This window comes from Oryzias melastigma, linkage group LG15 (genome assembly GCF_002922805.2).
Source record: "Oryzias melastigma strain HK-1 linkage group LG15, ASM292280v2, whole genome shotgun sequence".
Lineage (NCBI taxonomy): Eukaryota > Metazoa > Chordata > Actinopteri > Beloniformes > Adrianichthyidae > Oryzias > Oryzias melastigma.
The window spans coordinates 13,252,160-13,261,810 of NC_050526.1; the positions used below are offsets into that span (position 1 = coordinate 13,252,160).

The 9,651-nt window shown below is 39.6% G+C and overlaps 1 long non-coding RNA gene across 1 annotated transcript; it reads right to left on the reverse strand.

Moving 5' to 3' along the window:
- Window positions 1-266: 266 nt before the first annotated feature.
- On the reverse strand, window positions 267-3,194 carry LOC112161700. The gene is made up of 5 exons (XR_002921939.2): window positions 3,146-3,194; window positions 2,435-2,492; window positions 2,170-2,270; window positions 929-1,219; window positions 267-301 (listed from the first exon to the last, which is right to left on the reverse strand). It is a non-coding gene; the product is annotated as an uncharacterized LOC112161700 (long non-coding RNA).
- Window positions 3,195-9,651: the final 6,457 nt, after the last annotated feature.

Here is a 9,651-nt window from a genome sequence, read left to right on the forward strand (position 1 = left end):
ACTAACAGCACTGCTGAGGTACAAGGAGGAATCTCACTTGGCTTTGAAACAAGTGAACTTACATGCTTCCAAATCCTAGAACACACTTGGCAGGAACTGTATTAAAACTCCTGGTCCACGAAAATTAAAAACAAAAAATAAATAAAGGATGATAGAGTAACCAGTCCACATACTGTAGATCACAGCAGTGACCTACTGCTTAGAACCTGCTCTGACTGTACATTTGCTGACAAACGCTTTCTTGAGCTGGACCTCCACAATTTTTCCCAACCAGGTGGAGTGGGACATCTCAGGACACAAGCTGTAAAACAAGAACATTAAAATCTAGTATGAGTAAAATAACAATAGATGGCATATAACAAATATAACACTTCAAGATGCAAGCAAATTATAGTTTTATTAGATCAGCTGCATGATGCTGCCGTGAGATTAAATTTACATATCATCTGATGAGTCAAAATAATAATTTCTGGCAACTAAAAACAGCGAGAATTCAGTTAAGATGACATATTACACGTGACCTCTATAGCTCTTAAAGGAATTTAAATTCAGCATGTTACTTCTTTGGGCAGTAAAAATCTAACAAATAAGTTCAAATCGGTTTACTTAAAGATGGGTTAGATCAGGGGTGTCAAACTCAAGGCCTCCAGGGCCAGCCTGATGCTGGTCTTCACTAAATCCTGCCTTATCTGCTGCTCATTACCTGGATCAGGTGTGTTTAGCCAACGAGGAGCTGGAAAACATGTAAGACACCAGCCCTTGAGGCCTGGAGTTTGACACCCCTGGGTTAGATGCTACTGGACAATAATTCCTTTTGAGTGTTGAACTTATATTTTGATAGCAATCATTGCTATACTGTAGCCTGATCGAACATGTTTATTGTTCCCAGAATTCTAGCATAAAATGGCCAATTTTAAGAAAAACTCACTTAGGATTGCGTCAACGGATCCGCTTTCCTTCTTTTCCGGAGGGATCATTTCCAGGAAGACCAAAAGGGATTTTGATACTCCAACAGTGAGGACATGATTGGACAGTGCATGAAACTGATGCATGCGATGTGGTTTAGATGTGTGGTTCATGGCAGCATGGCAGAACGATGACACGAACACACCACACCCAGGGAAGAGCTCCTGCTGGCCTGGTGGTGAAGATGGGCTATGGTGAAGTCTCTCTCCACTGAGGTTTCAAAGAGTCTGAAGCTCTCAGACCTGGTCTGGATCTGAAAGAGAGAAACAGTAGAAACAATACAAGGGTGAGAAAATACCAAAACAGAATATTATTCTGTTTATTTGCTGCTTTTAGTGCATTCTTAGCTCTAAAACATTTCTGTTTCACTCCCATTTCTTATTGATGCTCATTGAAGCTCTACTTGGAACTAGGACTGCCGCGATTACTCAACTAATCGACTAAACGATTATCAAAATAATCGATTAGTCGATTAATCGACGACTAATTTAATAGTCCTTACTTTGTATTAAATGGAATCAGAGTGTAGTAAAGTTTAACAAAGTGAGCGTTCAGCACCGAAAAAAATACTTCTTTATATTTTAGTCAGCGAGACCAAAACTTTATTTTTGGTTAAAAATAGTTCCTTGTTTCAGATGCCAACCTCACTTGATTTAATCTGGTTTTAATACCAGAATCGGATGAAGGACAGAAGCTACACGATTTCTTAGAAAGTTTAATAAACGATTATCTAAATTATCTTTACTTTCTATTAGTTTAAAGCTAATGATGATTAAGATGAGTACTTTACATCCACTTTAGTTTGCCTATGACCCAATTAGTCGACTAATCAAAAAAAAATAATCACTGATTAGTCGTCTGTTAAAATAATCGTTTTTGGGAGCCCTGCTTGGAACTTTATAAACCCTTGTGCAATTCTAGGCATGTTTACATTTAAAGTGGGTCATCTGGACCCCACAAGACAGCAGGCTGAACTTTTATTTTTTCCTCAAGAATTTTATTTTTAATCTTCAATGGTGTCCGTGATAGACATGAAATCCTGTCCAACTCTGTCATGGGAGGGATCATACATTAACATAAGGGTCATCTGGACCCCATAAGATAGCATAAGGGTTAACCCTCGTCCTAATGTGTGTGTATATAGATATATATATATATACATACATACATACAACAAAACAACAACAGTACTTAAACACTTACTAGATTGCTCATTCCGTTGAGGGGTGTTCTCTCAGACCTTCACTTTCTGGGTTGGAATCTGTAACGTTTTCTTTTCCGGCATTTCTTTCTTGTTCATCCTGCTAATGGAAAAGTTACATTTATTTGCCACATTTTTTTTTTATAAAAATAAAAGTAAGAACGGCACTATAAAAAATGAAATGAAAATATTTCTTTGAAAATAAATGTAACATCACCAAAATTAAACATTAAAAGTTATTTTAAAGCCAAAATGGTAGAAACTAACCTTCAAAAATAGCAGAGAAGAACTGCAGGGCAGGACTGGAGGACACATGTGCAGATCACTGCGTGATCAAAACAAAACATTGCATCAAAATTGGCGCTAAAAACACATAAAAATAATTAAAAGTACATGTACACCATAAAACAGCCATTTCTTAATAAAAAAAACATTGAATTCTAACATAATTAAGAAGATAACATCATTTGTACAACAGCTAACTTCAAATATTGGGAGAAAAAGCTTGGAAGCAATAAAAATATGTGCTGCAATTCCACATTCTGCATTCTGGCTGCTCATATTGTCGTCAACACGATTTTCCTTCAGCTTTTGAGCTAGTCGTGTAAATCTGCACATAACATTAGCCGTAGAAATCATCTTCTAAGTTTGTTTTGTAGGGAGACGCATATTATTTTGGTGTATTTTGATAGGCATCTTGTAAACTCCACAAAACCCGTCTGGTTCTATTGACCTTATTCCTGGAGCCTCTCATGTAAAAGGGATTACGGGTGCAACTTTCGGCATAGCAACCGGAAGTTACTCGGCGCTATTTGTTTCCACTGAAAGTGGCGGTTTTGTTAGCTTTAGCGGTGCATACAAACGAGCGTGGCGGAGAGTCTTAAGAAGCCACCGAAGACATTATATGCATGTTCGTTTGCAACATCACCAAAATAAAACAGTAAAAGTTAATTTAAAGCCAAAATGGCAGAAACTAACCTTCAACAACAGCACAGAGCACTGCAGGGCACGTGGGGGGCTCACTGTGTGATCAAAGCAAAACACACAATTGGCGCTAAAAACACATAAAAACAATTAAAAGTACATGTAAACAATAAAACAGCCGTTTCTTAATCAAAAACATTGAATTCTAACATAATTAAGAATCTAACATAATTTTTATAACAGCTAACTTCAAATCTTGGGAGACGCTCTCTCACCTCCAGCGGAGCAGACCGGTCAGCAGCACAGACCCGGGGGAGGGGCTGACTGGCTATTGTTGTGGCCGCATGGTAAAGGGAGGTGTGTCACGGTAATTATCTTCCCTGCGGAACGAATAGGGAGGTGTGTCACCCTAAATAATTTCCCTGCGAAACAAATGACACTGGAACTAAATTACGAAAATAAAATAACAATAAAATATCATATTGTATATAATAAAATAAACCATATATATAAAATAAATAATAAAATAATTGAAAAATTGAAAAATAATTGAAATATATTTTTTGAAATATAAGTGCCAAATTTAAAAGTGCCAAAATTAAAGTGCATTAAGTAATTTGCGCTAACTAAATGTTGAACATGCAGGCGGCAATATACTGCTTCGTACATATTCCATTGGCCACTCGGTCTAATGAGTTAATATTTCACCTCTTTGCAACAGTGAACCAAATAATAAAAATTCTTACCTCTCGTAGTCTCTGTGCGGCTGGAACAAAACTTGCATCTTAAACCGCGAATGGACATTTCTCTCAGTCGCTGTTTGCAAAACGTTCCTGTACTTTCCCCTGCGACGTCTTCTTCTTCTACTGGCTAAATGTAATGCGATATTATAGTTCCAATATTATTTTTATATATTTTACAAGACATATACATTTATATTGTGCCTTTTAACTATTGTGGATCTGCATCTAAAACCTTTGTGTTCTTCTGAAAAAAAACATCCCAAGTGTAATTTACACAACTGTTAAAATAAAAATTTATTAAATCGACGCTGCAATGTTATCTTGAAATTTCACGTTTTTTAAAGTTCAAAAAGATGTCTTTTGAGCACATCAGGTCTTACAGTAATGGTTTGACTTTAGCTTGAAAATATGAATGAGTTTTGTGAAATGTGTAAGGAATAGACAACTTTTGTAAGTTGAATATAAATACATCATGATTGATTTGTTTCTGTAAACTGATCATGTGCAAGAAAGAAATGAGACTTATTTGACCACTTGTGTTGGTCTCACTTTTCTTTTTGCTGAGACAATGAAAAGACTAAACGAGGCCTCATTGAGCAACAAGAGACAGAACCATGCATACAAATGACTGAGACAGCTGAGAAAGTAAAGAGAACAAATTGAGACACACTTGATAACGCTGAAATACGTCTCATCTTTCTCTTAACTGAGATCTCAAGAAGAGACAGTTGTCAGAGAATTTTGAGATCTCAGACAGTGCTCACTGTGAGACTTATTTCTCAGGAGAAACAATCGAGACGAGTGAGAAAGCCTTTGTTGTCTCAAACACGTCTCATTCATGTCTAGGAGACGTAAACGAGACAGAAACGAGATCTCATCTTCAATTTTGCTTTGCTATGGGTAGTTTTCGCTAGCTAGAGTTAGCGCAAAACTTCAAGCGCTCAGATAAACATACATTTGAATGTAAACTTCTGTGCTTTAGAGCACATCCACATGAAGAAAAGGGCTTCTCCTCAAAAGCACAGCGCAACACGGTTTACCCTCGCAACAGGGGGTGGGATCTTCAAAAAATATTTCGGCCACCACTTGCTCTACAAATGCCTCTTCAAATGGTGGGGTAGAGAGAAGGGCTGGGGAGAAAGGAAGAATTAGGGTTGGGCCTTTGTATTTTCCAGACAGAAAAGAAGGAGAGAGTGGGATGCCAGAGATGGGGGACAAAGCTACAAAGGAAAGGAGAGAATAAAAGGAGAGTTGATCAAAGAAGTAGGAGGAGGTAAAATCACAAAACAAGTTGCTGGAGGCCTATCATTATCACTGTTAAGTGTAGATGGTAGTCAAATGGGCGGGGCCTGTCCACAGACAAACTCAAATGTCACAAACATACTTGTTGGTTCCAAAAATCTTCACATACAAACACGTCAACATGTACACAATACAGTTACAGTGCGAAAATGCTATTATTTAGCAGCAAACTGTGTTCTGCATCCTGATTGGCTGTAGACCTTGTCAATCAATACCTTCTGTGGAGTGTCTCCTGCACAGAATGAATTTGAGTTGCCAAATCTACATAAATCTTCATCTACAATTAGATCTTTGTTTTCACTCTATAATACTGGACTTATTTTTCTATGAAGGTTTGAACTTTTAAAGAGTTTACAGAAATGTTAAAATGTTCATATCTGCCTGCAATAAACAAGGAAACACTGTATTCTGCATTTATTTTTGTCTTTTCTTAACTTATGAGAACCAGAAAGGTAGGTGTGACTTTATTTTTGCTATATATCGGAGCAAAAAGAAACCTAAGTCATCTCAAAATAAATCTGTGTCCCAAACTGAACTGTATTGTTCTATGAGAATGTGGCTTTGTGTACTTTGTCTCTATCAGTGTGATGGATGGAGGTGCTGTCCAGAGTGTATCCAACCTTTCGCCTAATGACAGCTGGGGTGGACTCCAGCCCTCCAGCCATCCTGAGCACAATAAACTTAATGGACAAACGCACACTTGTTACAGGCTGTCTGGCGAGACTGAGGTTCTAATAACAGGTGGCCTTAAAACTCTTCAGCTTCTCATATTAAAACAAGAAATGAAATTCATGCACCTCACACTTAAAGTTCAATTTAGACTTGTGACTTACCTTAGAGAGAATTGAAACAGGAAATACAAATGCAGATGTTGAAAACGCTATTTAGGGCTGTGTTCATAATACTTTAGTGATTGAGATGATGTTTTGTGTGTGGAGGGCCCTAAGAATAGAACACACATCTGAATTTGCAAATGCATTAATGAGAATGACCTTTTTAACAGAGAGCATCTTTCTCACTCACTCCCCATTTTTTTTTTTTTATGTTTCTCTTGTGTGAGCCAGAAAAGGAAAGTGCCACCTCATCACGTTCACCCTCCACCTGGAAGTCAAAAATAGTTTGAGAGGAAAGGACCATGTGTGTACAGGAGGGAGAAATCACTGCAACTCACTTTAAGGTTAGCACTTTTCAGGAGCCTGTTTGGCCTCATTTCTGCTGTGAACAGGATGGAGGACAGAATATACACTCACTGGCCACTTTCTTAAGTGTACTGGTGCTTAAGAAAATCCAACCGCTTGTTGATGCAAATTTCAAATCAACCAATTATATGGAAGCAACTCTGTGCATTTAGGCATGAAGACATGGTCAAGACAAGCATCAGAATAAGTGACTGTGAACCTGGTATGATTGTTGGTGCCAGACAGGCTAGTTTGACTATTTCAGAAACTGCTGATCTACTGGGATTTGCACCCACAACCATCTCTAGGCAACCATCCTAGAGAATGGTCAGAAAAAGAGAAAATATCCAGTGAGTCACACTCCTGTCTGCTAAGAACAGAAAACTGAGACTACAATTCACACAGACTCACCAAAACTGGACAATAGAAGATTGGAAAAACGTTGTCTGGTCTGATGAGTCTCCATTTCTGCTGTGATATTTAGATGGTAGGGTCAGAATTTGGCATCAACAACATGAAAGCATGGATCCATCCTGCCTTGTATCAATGGTTCAGGCTGCTGATGGGGATATAATGGTATTGGGGATATGTTCTTGACACACTTTGGGCCACTTAGTACCAGTTGATCATGGTTACAATGCCACAGCCTACCTGAGTATTGTTGCTGACCACATCCATCCCTTCATTACCACAGTGTACCATCTTCTGATGCTACTTCCAGCAGGACAAGGTTCCATGTCATAAAGCTGGAATAATCTCAAACTGGTTTCTTGAACATGACAACAAGTTCACTGGACTCAAATGACCTCCACAGTCACCAGATCTCAACCCACTCAATCACCTTTAAGATGTGGAGGAACGGGAGATTGACACCATGGGTCTGCAGCCGACAAATCTGCAGCAACTGTGTGATGCCAACATGTTGGTATGGACCAAACTCTCTGAGGAATGATTCCAGTACCTTGCTAAATCTATGCCAGTTCTGTAGGTAAAAGGGAGTCCTATCCAATACAAGCAAAGTGTACCTAATAAAGCGGCCGATGAGTTTAGTACTAATGACAAAGGGGCCACTGAAGATCCCTGTTTATTACCATTGTTTGCGCAGGTTGCGATGGCTGTGAATATTTTTTGTGTTCTTCTTTTATAAAAGTCCAGTAAGTGGAGATGAGGCTAGTTTCACTGCAGGATTTAACAATAGATTCCCTGTGCAGCTAAATCTAACCAATTTAGAACCACTGTGTCCGTGTGAGATCACACGTTTCTGTGCAATCACATGAGATTCAGCAGACATCAAACCTCGGACCCAAGGGTGGGTGTGTGTATGTGTGGGTGGGGGTGTGGAGGAGGCCGGCTGGGCTTTGGGCAATAGTGAGTCCCCCTTGGCTCTGAACTAGACACAACATACCAAACACACCTCCTTTGCTTCACTGCGCACAAACTCGCACACACATCTAGCCTTCCCCCTGCAGCCAGCAACAAAGGTGTTTAGTCATCTGAAACCCCAGCCTTGAACCCGCAGGTTGAACTTTGACCTTTCACACACTCACTTATGAACACGCCACAGGAAAAAGGGTGGAAGAGATTAAAAGGCAGAATGGGAGCGAATGTGTTGTAACAGGCTTATGGACTTGAAGCACAGACGCTGGAGTTTATGCTCACAAACTCTAGACATAACAACCAAACGCACATCCACGTGTGTCAGTATCTCTACCCAGTACATCTGGAGTTCACACAGTGTCCCATATCTGTCTCACACATACACACACTCCAGCCACTCTGACAAAGCTAAGCCAGCCCACTCATTTGTGCGGCTGCAATTAACCTCCTCAACCCATGTATGTGCTGAAGATTGTGTGTCCTGAACTTGGTTACACAAGAACGGCATGTTTCTTCAGACGCTTCCACACATGTACCGATAATCGGTGTCTCATCTGGACATCCTTTTATACAACCCAGGCCCCTGGGATTTTCCACTGGCCTGGCCAGGCTGAGAGGCCTCTTTTTCTAGGGGTCAGAGATCAGAGAGAGGCCCTCCACGACCCCGGAGCATCCACTGCTGGTGTTGTAGTCGTCCATACACTGGGAGGTCAGAGCACATGTTGTACAGTTACTGAAGGAAGCTTTTTCGACTCACTGAAACATTTTTTCTCAACAGCTTTGTGTTGATTTGAGTTTTCTCTTAACCGTGTTGCAACTCAACCTGAAGAAAAAGTTACCCTTGAAGGGCGATCACAAAGACTTCACTGGCATACAGTTGCCCTATCAATGAAAAATTATAACTTCAAGCTGAACAAGGTATGCTCAAATATAAAAAGCACCTTGATTACTTTTATTTAGGACATTGTGTGAGAAATACAGATCTTTCAGACACATCTGAACAGGGATCATGCCCATTTACCACACTTTCTCCTGCTCCTCCCCCAACTCCCCCATTCATTCTTTCATTCACTTTGACAATGAATTTGAACTGCAGACTAGAGTTGCAGAGAAAAGAGTGAAAAGAACAGACCAGGAGGGAGGGAAGCCAACTCTCTGACCTCACAACCCCTCCTGGGAGCAGGCAGGCATACCTACCCCTCCTTTCTCCTTTGGCCTCCTCAACCCCTTGACATTCCCAACATTTGCCGTTTTAAAGCATGCATAGCGGAGCTGGCAGTCGAGACAAGAGGAAAGCAAACCCATGGACACCAAACAACACCTTTCCAGCCTGGTCTGTTTGATCTGTCGTTTCTACACCTGACATTCCAGTTCTGATGGACTATCAACAGACTTTGACCTCTTGTGCCTCGGCGTATCTTTATGAGTGAGCGTGTGTGTGCTTGTGGAGGGTAGTTCTTATATGCCCACAACTCAGACCGAGTCAAGAAGTTCATTTAATCCCAAGGAACAACAATTTTACAACTGGTAATGCCTTAATTCTATTAGCTTTTTTTGAAAGACGTTAATGAAGCAAAGTTCAAACTATATCAAAATCTAAAAACATGCAAATATCAACTTTTAATTATAGAATTTAAATCTTTTGACAATAAATTATAACATCACTTTTTGATGATTGAGTTACAAAAACTCTTATGTTTGTAGCACAGATTTATTTTATTTATTTATCTATTTTTTGTTCAAATGGAACTGAAAAGCCTTGTTTCCGCTGGTGGCCAGCAAGAGGTATGGGTCAGAACTATTTAATGGATCAAAATACCAGATCAAACTATGTACCAAATTTTTGTAAGCCATTATCTTTTTCTTTAGCCTTTGCAGAAATTTATAGAAATTTACATCGACTTGCATAAGCTAAACAACATGAGTCCAGGATGGTTACAGTCCATGAAGTCCATATTTC